This window comes from Leptosomus discolor, chromosome Z (assembly GCF_034619465.1).
Source record: "Leptosomus discolor isolate bLepDis1 chromosome Z, bLepDis1.hap2, whole genome shotgun sequence".
Taxonomy (NCBI): Eukaryota; Metazoa; Chordata; class Aves; order Leptosomiformes; family Leptosomidae; genus Leptosomus; species Leptosomus discolor.
In genome coordinates, this window is record NC_141419.1 from 21,423,606 (window position 1) to 21,445,984 (window position 22,379).

Consider the following 22,379-nt stretch of genomic DNA (forward strand, 5'->3'; position numbering starts at 1 on the left):
GAAAGAAAGAAGGCCCTGGTAATTACAGGCCTGTCAGTCTCATTTCAATGCCTGGTAAACTTATGGAGAAGGTTATCCTGGGAGTTACTGAGAGATAATGAAGTCGTTTGCCATAGCTAGCATGGATTCACACAGAATCATAGAATCACAGAATGACAGGATTTAGAAGTGACCTCTGGAGGTCATCTAGTCCAACAGCCCTGATAAAGCAGGTTCACCTACAGCAGGTTGCACAGGACTGTGTCCAGGTGGATTTTGGATATCTCCAGAGAAGGAGAATCCACAATCTCCCTGGGCAGTCTGTTCCATTGCTCTGCCACTCTCAAAGTAAAGAATTTTTTCCTCATGTTCATGTGGATATTCCTGTGCTCCAGTTTGTGCCAGTTGTCCCTTGTCCTGTCACTGGGCACCACTGAGAAGAGACTGGCCCCACCCTCTTGACACCCACCCTTTAGATATTTACAAGTGTTGATAAGATCCCCTCTCAGTCTTCTCTTCTCCAGACTAAACAGACCCAGGTCTCTCAGCCTCTCCTTGTAGGAGAGATGCTCCAGCCCCCTTATCATCTTTGTAGACCTCTGCCAGACTTTCTCATAGTTCCTTGTCTCTCTTGAACTGGGGGGCCCAGAGCTGGACACAGTACTCCAGATGTGGCCTCACCAGGGCATAGTAGAGGGGGAAGATGACCTCCCTCGACATGCTGGCCATACACTTGACCTTATTGAACCTCATTATCTTCCTCTCTGCTCAGCGTGTCCAGAACTCACTGAACGGCAGCACAGCCTTCTGGTGTATCAGCCACTCCTCCCAGTTTCGTGTCGTCAGCAAACTTGCTGAGGGTGCACTCTGACCCTTCATCCAGGTCATTGAAGAATATATTGAATAAGACTGGACCTCACACTGACCCCTGGGGAACATCGCTAGTTACAGGCTTCCAGGTGGACTCAGCGCCACTGACCAAAACCCTCTGAGCTTCAGCCAGTTTTCAATCCACTTCACTGTCCACTCATCTATCCCACACTTCCTAAGCTTACCTATGAGCGAGACAGTGTCAAAAGCCTTGCTGAAGTGGAGGTGGACAGCTCTCCCCTCATTCACTCAGACAGTCATGCCTCCATAGAAGGCTATCAGATTGGTCAAGCATGATTTCCCCTTGGTGAATCCATGCTGACTTCTCCTGATAGTCTTCTTTTCCTCCACGAGGGGAAAGTCCTGCTTAACTAACATAATTTCATTTTATGGCAAGGTCACCCATCTAGTTGACCAAGGGAAGCTAGTAGATGTGGTTTTTGCGGATTTTAGCAAAAAAATTTTTGACACTGTCTCTCACATCATCCTTCTGGACAAAATGTCCAGCACATAGTTAGACAAGTCTATAATATGTTGTGTGACTACAGACGTTTTAGTCTAACCTCAGCTTCTGGAAAAATTATAGAGAAGATCATATTGTGTACTACTGAATAGCATTTAAAGAACAATGCAATCATCAGGCACAGTCAACACAGGTTCACAAAGGGAAAGTCCTGTTTACAGTCCTTCTACAATAAGGTCACTTGCCTCATGGATGAAGGGAAGGTGGTGGATGTAGGTTTTTTGATTTTAGTAAGGCTTTTGATACTGATCCTCATGTCATCCTTCTGGACAAGTTGTCCAACTGTGGGATGAGAAGGTACACAGTGCACTGAGTGAAGAAGTGGCTGGACAGCAGTGCTCAAAGGGTAGTGAATGAAGCCACATTTGGCTGGTGGCCAGTCACCTGTGGTGTTCCCCAGGGCTCAGTCCTAGGGCCAGTTTTGCTCAATATCAATGATCTGGATGTGGAATTGAATGCACCATTTGCAAGTTTGCTGATGATCCCAAACTGAGAAGTGCTGTTGAACCTCTTGAGGGACAAGAGGCCATATAGAGGGATCCAGATAGATTGGAGCATTGGGCTGTTATTAATGGGATGACATTTGACAAGTCAAACTGCTATATTCTGCACCTAGAATGGTAATGCAATTATAAATTGGGGGAGGAGTGGCTGAAGAGCAGCCCCGCAGAAAGGGATCTGGGGGTGCTGGTTGGCAGCAGGCTCAGTAAGAGCTAGCAGTTGCCCTGGCAGCCAAGAGGGCAATCTGGAGTGCATCAAACACAGCATAGCTAGAAGCTTGAGGGAGGTGATTGTTCCACTTTACACTGCACTGGTGCAGCCCTGCCCTGAGTCCTGTGCACAGTTTCGGGTGCTTCAATATAAGATGGACATCAAACTAATTATTAGAGTGTGTCCAGAGGAGGGTGACCAAGATGGTGAAAGGCCTCGAGGGCAAGACTTGTGAGGAGCAGATGAGGTCACTTGGCTTGCTTAGCTTGGAGAAGAGAAGGCTGAAGGGTGCCCTCACCGAAGCCTACAACTTCCTCAAGGAGGGGAAGTGGAGGGGCAGGTGCTGATCTACTCTCCCTGATGACCAGCAACAGGACATGGGGAAATGGAATGAAGCTACATCACGGGAACTTCAGATTGGACATTGGGGAAAGGTTCTTCACTGAGAGGGTGGTCAGTCACTGGAACATGCTCCCCAGGGAAGAAGTCATGGCACCAGGCCTGTCAGAGGAGTTCGAGAAGTGTCAGGATGATGCTTTTAGTCATATGGTTTAGTTTTAGGTAGTCCTATGAGGATCAGGGAGTTGGCCTCAATGATCCTTACAGGTCCTTTCCAACTTGAGATATTCTATGATTCTACAATTCTGTGCTGACACTGGAACACAGAAAGAGAGGAATGTCTTTTCCTTTTATTCATTTCTCGTGCCCTGATTTTTTTTCAAGAAATGCCAAATGAAGTGCTTCTTGGGGATTTGAGTCAAAGGTAAGGAGAATGCTACTGAGCCAGCAGTTGCCGCTTCCATTTCATGCAAGTGAGATTTGCTCCATTAGGTCCTCAGCCAACATAAAATGTTGTAAACAATCTGTAGCCCAACCTGAAGAACAGTGAGATTTGTTTTACACTGTGTGGATTAATACTGTGGCTGCGGTTGACTGCCATCATACTATGGAAATTTTACTTTTGAAATATCACAGTACAAAGGTCCTATTCATGTTTTTAAAACCCAGACTAATAAAGTTTGCAGATTATGATGTGGTGGAACTCAGTATTTAATTTATTAGTTCACCGAGCAAGCACTAGCAGCAAATAGGACCAAAAATAAGGCAAGAAAAGGAAATTGGATAGCAGGCATTACCTCACTGCTCTGATTTGGCATTGGAAAGTGTGTTGTTAGACATCCTTCTTGCTAAAGGGGGAAAAAAGTTCAGTTTCAAAATGTCCCCGACTTAGTGGGAAGGCCACAGGATACTATATTTAGTATCCTAATGAAAGAGGGAAAAAGCAGGAGAGACATACTGTCTCATACATTATTATTTATACAAATAAGAGACATTGCATTCAGAGAAATGTCAAGCTACATGAAGCACTGAGATTTGATAAACATTTTGAAATTCACTTTTTTCTTGCATTTACCAGCCACTGTCAAAGATAAGCAGACCTCAGACAGATGTTTTGCTATTCACCTAAACCAAAACCAAATTAAACTGAAGGATGTAGCTTGGTTGGATTCATTTGAGTGACAAGCAGCTTTGTTACAAGTATGAAATGAAATGATGTAACGAAGGTGAACATCGTATTCAAATAAAACATTGATTATAGAGAACTACAGCATTTCCATGTCACTTCCTAAATGATATTTTATTTATTGCTTCTAGCTTGCTTTCTAGCTGGCAAAATGCACTGGAGAGGTCCTGCTGTAGATCAAGCAGCTCTAGAAACAGCAACAGCTGGAAGTGGGGATAAGCCCCATTAATTCAAATACTCCTCCTTTCTTTAAATCAGTGCTCTCTGTTATGTTTAATTCATGCATCCCCAGCTGTAGCCCTGGAGTGTGTACAGGAATTTGGGCTGGGATTTGTCCTTAGTCCTTCAGCAGGGCAGGGGATGGACCCAAGGTATCCAGGCTGTCTGTCTGCCTCTGACAAATGGATGAGCTGCAGTGTAGCAAGGGAAGATAAGGACAGAGAAAGGTGGGTTGTGTGGTCATGGAGGAAATGGGTAATTTGCTTTGAGCTGTGCAGGTTGTATCCAAAAGAGACAGGACATTAGGAAGGTGCAGAGAGGGACATTACCATGGGTTTGCTTGCAGACACACTGAACAAAAATCTGTAGAAGTTACAGAGGAACAGCTCTCAGGAGGCGAGGCCTTTTATTTTTTAACTCCAAACGCTGGACAGCTCCTTTTAAAAATGTAGTTGATCCTTTTTATTTTCCTGTTATGGAAGCAGACCACATTTTTTAAGACAGAAGCAGAGGAGGAGCTGGGAAAGCTGACATGTTCTGTACTGGCAAAAGAGTAGGTACTTCATTATCAGCTTTGCACTGCTCTGTTAAGAGCTGACTAGATCCAGAACAATTCCTCTGCAAATGTTCTCCAGGTACAAAGCGTACAATTTTGTATATCAAATACTTGGAACATTTATTTTCCTACCATGTCCTTCTCTCTGTTGAATTGTATCTACATCTGGTTATACTGTTACCTAATGGCTTTCTGTTTGCAGAGTAGGCCAAATTCTGCTATTCAAATCTGTTTGTTAATTTAGGAAGTTTGCATGAAAATAACTGGTGAGTACAGTAGTGTCTTTTTTTTGAGCTCAGGGCTGTCAACAGGTATTTGCACTGTGCCTTTAAACTTTAGCCCACACTCCTGGGTCAACAATAAGTATGCTAAACAACAGTAACAGTAGGTCAAGTTCATCTGCTATGAGTAGGGCTACACCAAGAATGGATCTGACCCTGCACTTTTCAGTTCAAGTGATCCATCAGTTTAATCTTCTATTTTTCAAGAGCCTTTCCTCACATATTGCATCGCTGAGTGAGGAGTCACAGCTAATTTCTACAAATCATTCTGGCTGTTCACTTGGGAAGGTAGGAAAAGCTTGACAGCTGTGACAAAATACTTCTGTGCATAAAATACTTGGAGGTTTTAGCAGGAGATAGTTGAAAACATCCTTCCAAACCATCAGTGTTTGTCACCAACCTTAAACACCTCTGCTATTACTCTTCTTTTGGCAAGAATTTGATAGGAAAAAAAAAAAAAAACAACACTGATCTATGCAGTGGCAAAACTTCACCCTTCTTCTCCCAAGTCAATTGGAATACAAAGATCTGCATGAAGTAACATAGCTAAAACAACCTCCTGTCTAGAGGAATTATTTCTGAGAATGAATCTGCACATTTGCTGGAGCCAGCTCGTGGTCAGTTTGGGGATTTTCATCTGAGTCTGAAATAAATTCTGACTAACAATCTGGATGCTTCCCTAGGGTTCTGAAGTAAACTTTTGGAGCTAGCAAAACAACTAATCTCATCACAGTTCAAGGGATGTGCCAAGTGTCTGATTGTTAGCATTTCACATGGGGTAGCACATTAAAGCTCATTGGGGTGTTCTCTTTATTGACCAGCAATGAGCGTTACAAAAGTAGAAGGCTTTAGAAAGACATAGTCAAATTGTCCATGATTCGTATTCTTTCCAATTGACTACACAAATGACACTTATGTTCCATCATTTTCTCAGCATCCTATTCATAGCTGGCTGTGTTCTTGCTTTGGAGGAATGTGACAACACTGCCTTACTGCTCCAACCTGCCTCAGAAGAAACAGAAAGTAAGTGATTGGATTTTTTTTTCTCTGACACATCACAAAATCTACCCTGACAGCTTAAGAAAAGAAGTCACAGACTAACTGAAATGCCAGCACAAGAGACAAGACAGAAAATACATAAGTCCATCAGAATTTCTTATTTTTTTCCTGCTCCTGTCTTCTATTCATTTCGAACAACCCTGTTTCTATGCCTGTGATACACAGAGTGACATGTCTCAGGCACTTAAAAAAACCTATCCAACAGCCTCTAGTGCCCAGACAGAAGACAATTATGATTACACTTTTGCTAGACACATCAAGCAGAGAAACTTTCAGGAGAGTGCTGGTGTGTGACAACTCAAGAGAAGTACAGAGAAAGGGGAGCCATGGCCCACAACAAACAGCATCACAGCATTTATAGCCAGCAGGCAGTTCCCAGCTACATTCCCTTTTGCTGGAATAAGACCCTTCCTTCAGACCTCTAGCAAATTCTAAATATTTCATATGCCTCCACTGCCGTGAAAAGTTTCAACAGGAGGGCTGCCACTGAGATGTTTATAGTGTTCTGTGTTTACTAATCTGAACATTTTCTTTACCTTTTTGATTGTGAAATTGAGAAAATCTTTTTGTTAAAATGTGCTGAGATAACATATCTAGTAGAATAAAGAGGATCCCTTTGATAGAAATTTGTGTACAAGAGCAGTAGGGCCATTAAGGCAAGCACATAGGGACCTTATCTGCTGAGCAGGTCCATACAGGAGAACATTACTCTTTCAATGTTGGTTGTCAATAGTGTAATTCGTAAGTGTATACGTAAAAGTATTTTCTACATAGCTCTGTGTGGGTTGTGAATGGAAGAGTGGCTTTTATATAGTTAAATATTTTACTTAGATTTATGCTACCATTACCTAACAAGTGAATTTTTGACCTCACCTGAGGACTCATTCAGTTTTTGTAGCAAAACATGGTTATAAAATATAAAGTATTTCTCTATTCTTTTCTTTGGATCAGTCTGTCTCTTCTTCAGGCCCCTTTCTGGCCTCTTAATTTTTTAAAACTACAAGAGTAAGTCTAGTTCAAGCATAGCACATCCTGCGTCATGTGCCTGAAAAAAGACAACTGCACAGTAATCCTGAAAGAGGCTTGGGTCGGGGTCTGCTGTGGGATCCAATTGGTACAATTTAATGTTGCCTTAAGACTAGCGGTAATCTGAGTAGTCTGAAAAATGAACATGAGGAATGATGTTCCTATAGTCTTACACATTGAAGAGAGTATTGCTGGAGCAAAGCTGCACATTCTGCCTTTACACCACCACTCAAAAGCTTGACAATTTCTTCTGGGGAGTGACAGAAACAGTATCATAAGGCATAAGAAAAGTCAAGAAAAACTATGAGCAGAGTCAAAAAAAGAAACTAAAGGTGCAAAGTTCTTCCATGTTCCTGCTATTTGCTGCAGAAAACATAAATGAACGGAAGGCATCACACACAAGAAACCCTGCTGAAATGCATGTCAAAGCTCTGGAAGTGATATCTGTTTTATAGCATAAAAAATATTTCTTACCTGTTTATCCAAAGCTAAATAGAATTGTAGTCCATTATCATTGGCTATGATCACATTGTCTCCAAACATGAGCTAACAACTATGCTTCAGCTGGGTATGAACATGTCAGAGTGAGTTAATAATAACAGTTTACCTAAAAATAATACAGTAGAAAATTGAGATTGTGAATTAGCTTTCTGTGCAAACCAGGAATTTACCCTGAAACCTTTCACTCCTGGAAACATGCATCTTTCATACATTTTCTCCCTAGTAATTTAACAACCACTGCTCAGATGTGAATTAATGTAAGGAAGGCTCTTGTCTGAAAGTCCATATGTTAACCCGTCCATATGTTTGCCTGTCAAGTAAAAATGAAGATGTAAAAAACAGTAAAACAATATGCTGAGCAGTTCTTTGTTGCTTTTATTGGTTTAACTGTGTCTCTGAGCTAGGAACAGACCATTTCTTAAATGAGCTGTCTTTTGAAAAACATCTTTTTGTCATTCTTGAAAGCATTCCTACAATCTGAATAACTCTATTTCTTGGCTTCTTCTAGAAAGAGTGGAATGGCTAGTCTGGTGTCTAGTCAAATTTTTAATTTTGCCTGTTCTCCATAGGATTAATATTTAATAAAAATCTTCCTGGCATAGCTCTAACTCTCTTCTAAAAGGTGATGCCCAGCAGAAGGATACTGGCTTCGAATAGTGATATTCCTTTGCGAGATATTAACTTATTTCTGACCACCGTATGAAGTTCTGCTTTCCAGAATTGTTTTGGTAAAATAAAGTCAAATCCACAGTAGAAACTTACTGAAAAGTCAAGGGGCAGAGCACGGCACACCTGGGATTCCAACAGGAATATTTTAGTTAGCTGCTTCTTCTCCTAGGTACTTTCCCCCTCTGCCCCCTGCCCCCCGCCTCCCCAGTTAATGGGAAATTTCAGTTATTTATTTATATATGTACTTTATTGCTCTAACGTGAGATCAAGTTATGCAAGTTATCCGTTGCTAAATAACATACTTGTTTAAAGTTGTTACACTGTACTAACTCTGGGGTTTTTTTAATGCTACATGTGTTATTTTTTATCTTTAATATCTCTGTACCTTGAAATCTCACCTATAGAATAGATATAATGTTCTACATGAAAAAAAAAAAGAAAAATGTCAGCTTATGTAGGTGTTAGGAATTGTGCACGTCATTCTGTAGAGATCACGTACTTGGTATTGGATATGTTTTAAAAAATGGCAACTAGATTCTACATTAATTCTTTATTACGTTACAGAGGTTTTGGGGGGCATTTTTGCACAACTATATTCAATTTATATTGAACCTTCATATGTTCATTTTTATTAAATTCTACTGTTTCTACTGCAAAGGACAAGGAAATGTTTGTTGTACTTCTTCAATCCTGAACCCTTGATTCTCTGTTAGTTTTCCTGAACTCTCCATGATCTTTAGACCCACCCCCCTGGCCCTTCCGTGTTTTTAAGGAGCAGTCACTTCTGTATGTTTACGGGATCCAGATGGTAGGTCTCCTTCCTGCCACTTGAGCCATTTTACTATGGTTTCAGTGATTCAGGGATTATTGTGCACTATATGAGTGAGAGCTGACATTTATTTCTTGTATATATGTGCTTGTACAACTTTCCTAGCTCTACTTATAGAATATACCAACATAAATGAATGACATATACAAATGTTTAAATCACGGTGTAAATTTGTAAAATATATTTCCTCTGAAGTTTCTCATATTCTTTTCATATGAAAGTCTGAAGTGAAAACTTAAAAAAGAAACTCAGTTTCTTTAAAGCATTTCTGAAGTTTGCTTCACAAGTAAACAACAATTCTTTAAATTTTATGCCTCTTCATTTTCTTTTTCTAATACTTTTGTAACCAACACTTCTTCAGTTTTCATGATTTCCTGCTGTGTGACAGAAATAATCAGCATGGAACCAGACTTCGACAGTTAATTGGAAGAAACACTTGTTGTTCCTTCTTTTTTTCAGAGTGCACAAAACCCCAAGACTTATTTTATCATTTTATAGAGGTTTGCTGCATGAACGTATCTTCAAAAATACAAACATGCACATTTATTAAACTTTTATTTAGTTCCAAATGAAGACTTTTGTTGATAACTATTCATTTCAGATACATGTGTGCAAATCACAAATACTCTTTTTTGTACTTCCTTTTTTCATTTTAGTATTTCCTATAAATTCATTTTGACACATTGCATTTCTCCCATATTTTTCCCCAGCATTTAATGCTGTGGTCACATGAAGACTTGGCAAAAATCCAGCTGAGAGAACTACAGAGGTAGTCCTTTTGGGAAGAGTCCTTCAAGTTTAATGGCAACATAATTTAGCTCCCTTTGAAGGAACAGTTGCAAGTTGCAATTTTCAAAATAATTTAAATTTTGTTGTTAGCCTTGCTTTGTTGGTTCCTTAGAAGCTGGGAAATAAAATTCTTAACCTAAAAACTCAGTTGATTTTCATTTGGCAAACACAACTTTCTTTGTTTCTATTCCTAATTGTAGTTTAAATTAACATTTTTAGCTTCCTCGAGTATTTATTAATTCACTACTGTTAGAGAGTCAGCAAAGGAAATAAACTGGTTTTTCTCCATAGGTTCTGTATGTATGTAAGATAGACCTGTTCTTCTAGAAGAAAGCTATAGATGAGTCTTTTCAAATGAAAGTTCAGTACTGAACTGCAAAGAATTGCGGATGCTGTTGCTGTTACTGTCACATGTGGCTGCCTTGAAGTTAGTTGGGCATCTACAGCCAATCTGATCTACCTGCATCCCTGTCATGATGGGATCATGATTTCTGTCTGTGAAAGATATTTCTGCTGACCAGCTGCCACAGTTGATTTTAGGGCAATTTTTATTCTTTGTTTGAAAATGTTAAATACACTGCTAAGCTCAGTGCTTTAATACTAATATAGTTCGGTGGAGTATTTTCTCCTCACAATGTTACTGCTCAGCTTTTACTCATTTTGGAATGGAAATACAACTAAGTATAATGTATTGCAATTAAAAACCCCAATGTTTTGCTTTAGTCAAATTTAAACTATTCTTACAGCTGTGGCAGATAACTGATGACTGTCTTTGGTGAGAACCGAATAGCTTCAGGAATACATACTAATCTGCATAAATCCCAATGGGGAATTTTCTTAAAAAACAAAACAAAAAAAAAACAAAAACAAAAAAAAAACAAACAAAAAAAAGGGAAGTGATACATTTAAAACATCTCTTTTTGTAACCCTAGATCCAGATTCATCTTATCTGTCAGTGTTAATGTTGTAAAGGCAACATGGACTTCTCCAAATCTGAGAATAGAAGAGCTTCCCATTGCAGGGTAATACTTGGGTGTCACATCTGTAAATGTAAAAGAGCTGGCTGCTGGCTTGCATTGGAGATAGCTGAGAGAGAATAAAACTCTGTCTCCAGGGCTCTTCTGTCTTCTGCCTCAGGTATGATATACATTGTTCCTGCATATGTGAGGTACAGACCCAGCAACTTATCCATTTACCCACCCGCCAAAAAAGTGAAATTAGATTCATTAGTTATAGCCATTTTCATGCTCAAATTCTCATACACTAGAATATTGCTGTTTTTTTGCTGAAATGTAGAGTACATTTCTAATGATTAAATAGCAGTTAAGGACAGATTGCTCTTAACATTATGTTTTGCAAACTCTTTATTAAACCAAGCCTAGGCATTATCTGACAGCTTCACTTCAAAGTAACCTCTGTTTTACACTACAGCTGAAGGAAACATTATTTGATTTTCAGAGAACTTAGCCCTTGGCTGCTCAAAGCTGAGTGTTTTCTTCAACTCTGTGTAAGATTGCAGAAGACTGTTATAAGGCTGAAAACACAGGTCTGTTTGTATACAGTCTTAGCAGCTTGTTGAATTTCACTGTTTAGACTTCAGTCTCCCTCAAGTTTGAAGCACTGAGCTGGTGATGGATCGTGTGTGTCTATGGGCAGGTTTTAGTGATTGCAAAGACGTCTGTATTTCAGTACAGATAAACATGGATAGATATTTTTTTTTATTCATTCAGTTTCTTCCCAAGTGTTCTTTGTCACTGTCCTGATGCTTTTCATATGTTGACACTCTTGTGGCTTCCTGCAGGGTGGTTCCCCTGCCAGCACACAGATTTTGGTACAAACAGAAGTAACTTGTTGGTTTTCCTGTTTGTTAGGATGCTCAAATCATTGAGCTTATGAAAGACCAATACAGTTCAAAAGTTACTTAATGATCCTTTCTATTTCACTTATGTTTTTCATAGCACATTTGCTTAATTCTCAATTTATCTTTTCTACAACAGCTGTGACACAAGAGGGACACTTCAAAAAGCTGGTTTTCTTTGGTTTGGTCTAGGCTCAGTTTAGCCTATTCACTTCCTTAATAACATAAGACTACATGAGGTTTCTGTTATACTTTGATCAGACCTACTAATATTTGTGATATTAGTGCAGAAACAGGTTTTCTAGTAAGAAAATAAAACTAGGTCTTTGATGACATCCATGGGCTCTTTAATACACACCTCTTGCATTTAATCAGTGTTCTTGTATTACCTTAAGGTCTTTTAATTTTTTTAAAAATTAGTTTTCAAGTAAACATCTTTATTGGAGTGTTTAAATTTAGGGGGAATTCAGAATTCATATAAAAACACAGAAGAAAAAAACCAAACATGAATACAAACCAATGGAATAGTTGTTTCGTGCAATGGATAAAGTGAATACATATGGAATTCACTTATACCAGAAACAATATTTGCTTGAAATTTTAAATCATTGCTGTTTAGATTCCTTTTTTTTTGTCAGACTGCAGATGAACAGTGCACTTGGCAAGTGTCTTCTGTAATTACTGTATCCACTCACAAACACTTTTACTGAACTTTTCACAGCCATCCTGCCACTTTACCTCTTCTCCTTCCAGTGGCCATGCTTGTGAGAACAGGGGTTTCTTTATCTCCTGTCTTGCTTAGATAAGGGAATGCAGTCTAATGACACTACTGGAGCAAAGCAGGAAGTATACCACTAGTTGACCTATGTAGGAATAAAGGTCTTCTGTGTAACAGCTGAGAGCATCATAAGCAATATCTGTCCCTCTATATTCAGATGAATAATTATGTTGAAGTCAGATTCTAAAGGTCAGGTCTGGCTAAAGTGTCCCTCAGGTTCAGTGGTGAGGAGAAAGCAGCAATCAGAAAACAAACAAACAAAAAACCTAAAGAAGCAATACAGAAGACATAGAAGAATGAAGGAAATTAATAAGAACTAGTGAAACTTGATAAATGCATATCTAAGTGTATCTGGAAAAAGGGAGGAAAGAGCAAGAAGATTCCTGTAAATCCTGTGGAAACCTCACATCAGTAAAGGAGGTTAAAAACAGAGACAAATAGAATTCCTTGAAATCAGATAAGAAAGGTGTAAATTCTTCCTTGCATTTGGAAGGGTTTCAAGGTATTTATTTGCATCACCTATGGATGAAACAAGATGCCAAATACTACTACGTAGTTTAAAGTGATTGGTCTTGAATAAAGGTATCCTAAAAACATTAGTTGAGAGAGACATCATGCAGCTTGGATGGGAACAGACAGATAATACTAACAGAACATATATCTCATTTTTATGGTGAATAAACTACCTCCTAGAAACACTTCAGTGGTATACTGATACTTGCGTCTGATCCTGAGGCTATCAACCCAGATGTGTCATTGGCACCAGCAACTGTTCTGAAGTATGGAGAAATGTCAATATGATCAATAGCGAACAAGCCTACAGAAGAGAGATGCTTCCACTTTGTAGCTGATGGCTCAGCCTTGTACTGAGTTTCCAAAAAAATGAATGTTTTTTGAGGAGAGGTAATGCTGTCTTCCAAAATTGACACAAAGATCATCTGTTAAATAGGATATTTACAGAACTTCTCAAAGCATTCATGGCTGCCACAATGAAGTCCCGTCTTACCAATATTCTGATAAAGAAAGCAAGAATATAAATTCTGAAGTACATTAGAGATTTCTACTAAAAGCCATCTAATCAAATGCTCTGAGGGAACAAACAGGAGCTATTTCTCAACAATGTATCTATGGTCTGAAGAGTCTAAAGAAAAGAAATGTTAAAGGCTGAATCTGGCTGGACACTCACTATGTACACCTAGCAGTCTCACTAAGACTTTTTTCAGGCATCTTTTTTAGGAATTATAGGTGATAAGAATAGCTGGATTTAACACTGAAGAATGTGCAAGGGAGTGTTCAGTCCTGACATCTAGCTGGATATTTCGATCAAGCCCTCTGACTTACTAAATATTTCTACTTCCATCTTGCTATCTGAGTAAATCAAGAAAGTACCTATCCCAAAATAGGCTTTCAAAAAAGTGTACTGGCAAAAGCAGATTGTTCCTTGTACATTTTCTATCTTTTGTTCATGGCCAAAGCACTGGTCCAGGATTCTGGGGAATCTAGTAAATATGTCCCAGATCTCCTTGTTCACCAAAAATACTGTGACCTCTCTTTTACCTCTCTGTGAAGCTATAAGCTAATCCAGTCTTGGTACTCAAGCCTTATCATCTAGTTTGCCTATTTTGGTTATCTTCAAGGCATGGACTGTCTGGTGGTAAAAGCATGAAAGCACCCTCACATTGCTAGGCCCCCCAGGCCCTACAATGAGAAAAACAATACCGTGTACTGAAGCATCACATTTGGTTTTTGCCTGCATACACATATATTCAGATAAGATAAGGAAGATAAAATTCTGATTAATTTCTCACAATTTAATCAGAACTGTAAAATCAAGAACTGAGAATAATATCTCAACTTCAATGGTCAGGGGAACAGAGTTTAAATCCATTGTAGCATTAGCAAAGGCAAGGAGGTATCTAGTGAGCTTTCCAGCAAAGGGGAGTGTCATGCCCCATGATTTCAAAGACAGATGAGTCTTCAGCTACTGAAAATCCTGCACCATGCCTGTCTGCATCTTCAATCACTTTTGAAAATATGGCACAAAAATGCTCTTTAAATATCAGTGAGATGTCAGGGTACATTGATGACTTTTTCCCTAACCCCATATATGAATATTCAAGGCTACCCTTAAACATTGCTGTATAGTTTGTTCTCAGTGCAGTAAAGTCCTTGACTACTGGTGCAATAGGTCTTTTACATAAGCTATGAAAACATTTTGAGTATGTCTGTGTGTAAAGTAGGACAGCTGTTTAGGAAGATGGTTGACACTCATAAATATATTCCTTCTGTGAGTGCTTTTCTTTTAAACTGCATTTATAAAATGCAAGGTCTTTCCTCCATATTCTTACAGAAGTAGCCAAAAGCATTTAGTAATCAAGTCAGTAATTCAGTAATTATTAGTTTAATAAATTTATTAATTTTGTAATGAAGTTCTGTCAGTCACACAGAATGAGTAAGAAAGTTATTTTCCGGCCTGTAGGCAAGATAAAAATGTCCATCAGAGTAAAAGTCGATGCAAGATAAAGTCTAACTATAGAAAAATAGGAAGAACGATAGTTTTCTTTAAAGCAAAGGAAGCAAGAAGCACCAAAACTGTAACTGTGGAAGTTAAGCCCTCTTTCTAGAACATGAGTTAATGAATGGATAGTCATGACATTTTTGGTATATCTCAGGGATATGGAATGAAGATAATACAGGCCAATGGGAATAGTCTTGTAAAGTGAAGTTAATGGATAACATCATACTGTAATGGAAACCTCATCAAGTAGGAACACCATTCTGTAGTAAAGGACACTTACATACATTGTGTCATGTAATTGCAGTAGGAGCTGCAAATCCATGTTTGCTCTATTGCAAAAACACAGTTTCAACATCCATGCACTCAGAAATGTCATTTCCACCTGAGAAAAAAAAAAACAAAACCAAAAACCCAACAGTGCAGTCACCAGGAATCTTTGAGAGTTTTAGGAAGATATTCAAGGTGGATGGAAAGTCATTAGCCTTGTGATTTGATCTGTCCAGAAGTTAGAATTGAGTTACTAATGTCCCCATCTTTTCTTCCTTGTGACTTATTGTTCTGTGTGTATGTCATTTGGAAGTTAATCAAACAAAATGTGAAGTCTCTTTTTCCTTCACTGCGCTCTGGACCAGGCTGCCCTGTTACTGTGGGAAGTTGCCCAGCTCCCGTTTCTTTGAAGACACAGATGATACAGAGGATGGCAGCTCTGATTCTTATGAGATAGCTGGGACTGTTTCTCTTGTGGAAATGCACAGAAGGGATCTGAAATTTTTTCTAACTAATGTTAAATTTGAATATAGTATCTGGGCTTGCAATAGCAAGAAAGATAATGATATGTGGTGCAGGCTGAACGCTACTGTATTTGCTGATGTCTTTGAATAGTTTAGATTCTCCCAAGACAAGACTGGTAAGTCCATATGGAGAGGTTTCTGGGATCTCTGCTGCAGTTTAAGAAGAAAATAAGACATCTGCTATATTAGCAAAGAACACTAGAAAATAGTATAAAGGCATTTATATCAATCAATGTTTTTTATTTATTCACTTATATTTAAAATGAAAAGGTGATGTCTGTTTAGAGCTCTTGGTGCAGGGACAAGCAATGTGATCAAGAAATCTTTGCAGGGCTGAAATTACCTTTTCAGCAGAGACACAGATACCCTCTCTTCCTTTTGTTGTGACAAGAACCATTACAGTCTGCTAAATTTACCAGAAGCATAGCAAATCAGATAAGAATTGGTGCTCAGGTAACTGTGTTAATTACTAAGTTGTACTCAGTTACCTATAATGAAATACTGGAGCTCTAAGCAGAACCTTACATTTTCCCTCCTATGCTTTCAAAATCCTGGGGTTTACTCTTTTATGAAAATGGGTTTTGGGATGTTTATGGTTAGGATTTTTGTTAGGTATCAGCAAGTTTTGTTACCTTTGCAATACTTCCATGGCTTTCCGTAAAACTGAAATGGATAGAAAAATGAAAGTACATTCAAAATACCATAAAAACAATGGTGTATGTATGCTATTTTATGTTTCAAGAATATTTCAAGAATGAGAATTTTGTTTGAAAAAGCAAAGAACAAAAGTGATATTATTTATAGTAAAACAATAATAATTCTGTAAGGTGATTTGAATAAAGGCTTATGTGCTTAATAGTATATCTGCTTTTTTTGGAAATTATTTCAGTTTTTTAAATAAAACACAGTCCCTCTCCTCAGAAGACTTGCCTTTCTGACTCACTTCTGACACTGTCTACCCAGATATCTCAATGCACTTGCCAGGGATGCAGAAGAATCATGATTTCTGTTTTAAAGATGAGGAAAATGAGGCAGTTACAGGGACAGATGATACACTCTTGGTATAGCTCCACTCCCTTCACAGAACCAATCACTCCTGAAACCTGAGGTGTTTCAAATGTGCATGCTTAAACAAGGTAAATTTTACATTTGGAATTGTTTTTAGGTTCTGAGTTTCAAAGATTTCTGAATGGATTATGAACTGTCATGGGGGGCTTCAGGTTAAAGATATATATATACAATCCCAAGGGATGGTTGCAATTGCTTGTCAAGGGCTGAGGCTGGGCTGGCGATTAACAAATGACAGATGCTCTCTACTAACCCCTCTCCCCTCCCAAAAGGGAAAAGGAGAGAGAACAAGGGAGAGAGACTTTACTGTTTGGAAAAGAAAACTAAAACAGCTTTAATGAAACAGTAACAAGAAAAGAAAAGACAATAATAAGAATAAGGAAATAATGAAATATATACAAATATATACAAACCCAATACTGAACCCAACTCCCCCCACCCTGATGACGATACCTCACCACTGATGCTGCAGGGCTGGCACTGGGGCAGTCCCGGCTGGACTCAGCAGCAGATGGAACTGGCTGCAGGAGCTGGACTCAGGCACTGGATTCAGGGACTCATGGATTGGGATCGAAGACAGAAGAACAGACAGAGTCCTCCTCGGATGTTGGCCATCGAAGAAGAGGGATTGACCCTCATGATCTCTGAACTTTATACTGAATATGACGTGTATGGGATGGAATACTCTGTGGTCAGTTTTGGGTCACCTGTCCGGTTTGCTCCTCCCTGCAGGTGCGACCTTTTATGTGCTCGCGACCCTTTTCACTCCTGGCACCCCAAAATGGAGCACAAGATTTAGCAGTGACCTTGGTCGCTATAAGAACAAGTATAAGGGCCTCTCTGCGTACCATTCCTTGGTACGAACTATAAACATCAGGCCTTATCACTGCTAGGAGCAGTCACTGTCTGGAAAAACAGGCTGCTGTTTCAGAAAGTGCTGTTAGTTAGAAGAGACTTAACTGAAAAGTGAAAGCACTAAACCAGAATTAATTCTGGTTTAGCCCAAACCAGGACATTGCTAGAAGTGAAAAGGTGTTTCAATGGTCACCGTGCATGCTCAGAGCAGCTCTCACTTCTAGCTGACCCAGAAGGAAACTGAGATAGACAGTAAAGTGACTTTGTCAGGGTTACCTATGGGAACAGTGCTCAATGGATTTACAACATCTGACTCAGCCTGCTCCTCACTGAAGTGGGGAAGAAAGTTACCATGAAAGTTACCAGAGGGATATCTCCCCCTGTGCAAGGAAATGCTTTGAAATGTAACAAAATAAGCACATATATTATTTGATTTTAGCTCTGTGTAGCAAGGCTTTATTAAAAAGGCAAAAAGCTTTTGCCAGGTGAATTAGACATCTGAACTCTAAAGTTCTATAACAAAGACCGGGATGGAAAAATAGCCCAAACATTCCGAAAAGCTTCCTAAGTTAAGTGGTGTTACCATGGCGACAGGAACTCAAAATCACTCCATGTGAAGTTGACCCCTTTTTGCCTTTCTCTCTTTAGAGCGTAGAAAAAACAGGGTGCAGTCCTCAGAGCTGACAAGTATTGATAGCAAACTCAAAGAGTCTCCTGAAACACTTTATAAACCTTCATGGTGAACGGTTTTACAACCATGCTGAAAAACATAAAACAAGTCTTCTACTGTTTTATTGGAACTTAGGCAATTTAGGATCATTTGAAGATGCCATACAATTTCTAAAGTAATTTCCCCCCCAGATTAGAGTTGTATGATATGGATTTATTAACCATGTAATACTTAACAGAAGTGCAGGGAATATCCATATAAGGTTTTAGATATTATTTAGATAGATATTATTTATTTAGATATACACAGGCTGGTATCCTTTTGTTGTTGATGATTCTCTGCTCCTTCTAGACTAGATTTTGTGTAATTTAGGCACTTAAAATACAGAAATCTACACTCAAGCAGTTTATCTGTTAATGCAGAGAAAGACACACAATGATACACACACACAAGCTTTCTATAGCAATTGTGTTTCACAGCTTCTGCAGCTTTACTGATCAACGATGTCCCTTGCAGAGGAGATTAAGAAAACATATGAACAGCTACAAATGGTATGTCACAGTCTTTCTATTCAACTTTAACTAGAACTGGAAGAACAGTTCCAAAAGAGATAATAGAGAAATCCTCCGCTAGGTTAGCTACTGACTCTTGACACAGAAATCTCTTTTGTTAACAGAGCCAACCTTGGTGATCCATGAAGAAAGAAACTAATTTCTCAACATAATTAATAGACCTACAAAACTGGACATAAAAAAGACAAGAGGAGCTTTGTTACTGATTGCAGTGGACCTATAATTTTTCATCAAGTTTGTGGCTTTCTTGCCCTTTCAGACACAAATTAGAAAACTACAATTAATTCAAATTGAGCAGGAATGGTACAGTCTGCTGGATTCTATTTCTATTGCAGCAGGCCAGGTGATCTAGAGATTTGTCTCCTGCAGTCTAGTTATATAATTCAATAATTTAGTTTAGAAGCTTCTCACTAAGTTCTTTATGAGAACCACTCTTGTAATGAACAACCTTATGCTTTGTTGAGGAAAAAAAAAAAAGATAACCATCGGTATTTCCAGGTCTGGATCATAAAAATCCAGAAAACATATAAGTGAATGTAATGTTAAACTTTTGGCTCATAGCATTGGGTTTTTTTACTATATTTATACCATAAAAAGCTATACCAGAGAAAATTCATATATGTGGTTTCCAGAGCGGAGGGAATTTTTTATGGAGCTTTCCAATTTCCGAATGTCTCAGGACGTGGATAATGTCTGTTTGCAGATCCACTCTGCATCATGCTTTTCTTTGTTTTTGATGTGTCTGGGACATCTTACCTGTGCTTTGTACAGATTCAATGTTTATGTGCTGTACGGTTTGACTTCTGTCTTGGAAAGCCCAAGCTGATACAACTGTAGTCCTGCAGTATGCTACTGAACTGGATTTTACCAATACTTATTCGCTTATAAGAGGAAATTCACACTTGGAAAGAAGCAGGAGATCTTCTTTAACGTGGAGAACTTACAAGTCCTTATTTAAGACTACTTCTTATGGAAACACACATTTCATAATAATAGCAGCAAACATATCAAAATAGTGTTATTGGGAAACTATCTGAAACACTGGATTTGCATTTGCAGTGAGTTAGCCAAATCTGTTACAAGACAAGAGTAATCATATTCTGTTTGGTGCTGACAATGAATATTGTATGTCATGACTACAACTTCCTGGCTCAAGAATGGTAAAAGTATGTAAATAAAAAAAGGGTTCATTTCATTTAACCTAGGAAATCAAGGAAGCTTTAGTTTCCCAGTAATACTCTCCTCCTGTGGGAATACCTGTATGCTGTAAAGGTGTTCTTTTTTAACTATGCAATTTACAGAATCACAGAATCACAGAATCACAGGATGTTAGGTGTTGGAAGGGACCTCAAAAGATCATCTAGTCCAAGCCCCCTGCCAAAGCAGGACCACCTAGTGCAGGTCGCATAGGAATGCATCCAGGCAGGTTTTGAATGTTTCCAGAAAAGGAGACTCCACAACCTCTCTGGGCTGCCTGTTCCAGAGCTCTGTCACCCTCACAGGGAAAACGCATTTCCTTATGTTAATGTGGAACCTCCTATGTTCCTGCTTGCACCCATTGCCCCTTGTCCTATCATTGGCTGTCACTGAGAAGAGCCCTCCATCCTCCTGACACTCGCCCTTTACATATCTCTAAACATTCATGAGGTCACCCCTCAGTCTCCTCTTCTCCAAGCTAAAGAGACCCAGCTCCCTCAGACTTTCATCATGAGGGAGATGTTCCACCCCCTTAATCACTTTTGTGGCTCTGCGCTGGACTCTTTCAAGCAGTTCCCTGCCCTTCTTGAACTGAGGGGCCCAGAACTGGACACACTATTCCAGAGGCGGTCTCACCAGGGCAGAGTAGAGGGGGAGGAGAACCTCTCTCAACCTACTGACGATACCCCTTCTAATACACCCCAGGATGCCATTGGCCTTCCTGGACATGAGGGCAGATTACTTGGGGCATTTTTCAGGAATATCAATGGTGAACATGGATTGGTTTCATCTGAAGTGAACCTCTGGGGTCATACTGGCTAAGTCCTGTCCTCTTTTCTACCCCAGCTCAAATGCAGGTCCAATTTTGAAGTCATATTTAGTTGCTCAGCATTTTGTTCATTTAATTTTTTAATGTCTCCAAAGAAGGAGATCCCACAGCCTCTGTGCACAACTGCAGTTTTTGTACACACTTGTGGTGAAGAGTTGGTTCCTTGTATCTACTTGGACTTTATTTCTTGTACTCTAGCCTGTGGCTGTTGTCCCTTATACTTCTGCTGTGTACCTCTAGATAAGAGTGTGGCCTATCTTCTCTGTAACCCACTGTGCATTAGGTAGTTGAAGATAATATTTAGATCCCTCAACAGCTGCCTTACTTAGGTCAAACAAGTTTTTCAGTCCCTCTTTGTTTGTTGTGTGCTCCCAGCCCTAACTGCCCTAAGGGACCCTCTGCCTGACTCGTTCCAGTACAGCAATGTCTTCCTTGTTCCTGGGGACAAAAAACTGGACGCAGGGCTCCCAATGTGCAATTTAGGCACTTAAAATGTAGAACATGAGATCTGAAGCATAGGTTGTAACACATTAGTCTGCTCGGGCCTGTCCTCTTTGCCCGCTTTCTTAGTTAACCCCAAACTGTTTCATAACCATCAAACCTGACATAGAATTCATGTAGGTAGAGTCATAAAGAACATGGTCAGATATTGCTAACAAGTTATCGGTCATCTGAATGGCAGTGAAAGGTGATATAAAAGTTATTTCTAAATATTCTGTCAGCCTCTTATTGATTGGCATCACCTGATGAACAAGGCAGGTGTGCCATATGGTGTTCATAAATGATGTTTTGTCTGAGATTTTTCATGACCTGTGAATGCTTTTTGACCTATTGCCCCTATTATTTCAGATGAGTTGAAGGCAAGGATGGAGGACACAGCAAGTCCACAGCCTTGTCTTCTGCAGACAAAAGTGTGTGTTACAGGCTGGTAGGAAATATTTTTCCTGGATTCAACCTGAGTCTGTAAGGATGTGTCTTGCCCTAACACAGGGGTGGCAAAGGTTGCTAGATATATCTTATGGCTTGCAGAGAACTGAGGAGTTAGCTTGCTGGGTCTTGTTATCTCCTGCTGGCTTATGTTTTCTCTCTTCTGTTGTGTTTTTCTTGGTGAAAATAGTGCATCAGAGCTCTTGCTGCACCCAAAATATTACAGTATAGACCAGTATAGAAATTTCTTCTTTGAGTGGGTGGGAAGGGTGGGGGTTAAGGTAGAGCAGAAAATTAGCAACTGTCTGACAGACTGAAATGCTCTGTCTTGCAGGGATTTTGTGTTCAGAAAAAGCTAACATTCAGAAATGTTCCTAAAGCATTTGCTGTAGCGAGAAACAGGAGAAATTTCTGGAGCTGCAGTGTAATCTTCTGTCGGAACACACCTTTTTAATTGAAGAAGATGCTATGCATGTATATTTTTGGCCCTCCAACATTACCTGTAGTGGTAGTATGTAACTGTTTTAGAGAAAAATTTGGAACAATGTACTATATGGTGCCACAAGTTTTACACTTATAGGCCGTTCATTTCCTTCTTTAAGCATATTGTGACTAGTATTTTGCTAATACACCCACTATGGCAGTACGTAGCCTAAAATAAACCTGCGGAACGCTGTAGCAGAGGAGAGACCTTTTTTTTTTTCCAACAGAGGGCAGTGTTTATTTACTAAACAGTTTATCGTGTTGTGCATCGTTACACAATGTTCCCTTTCTGTAGG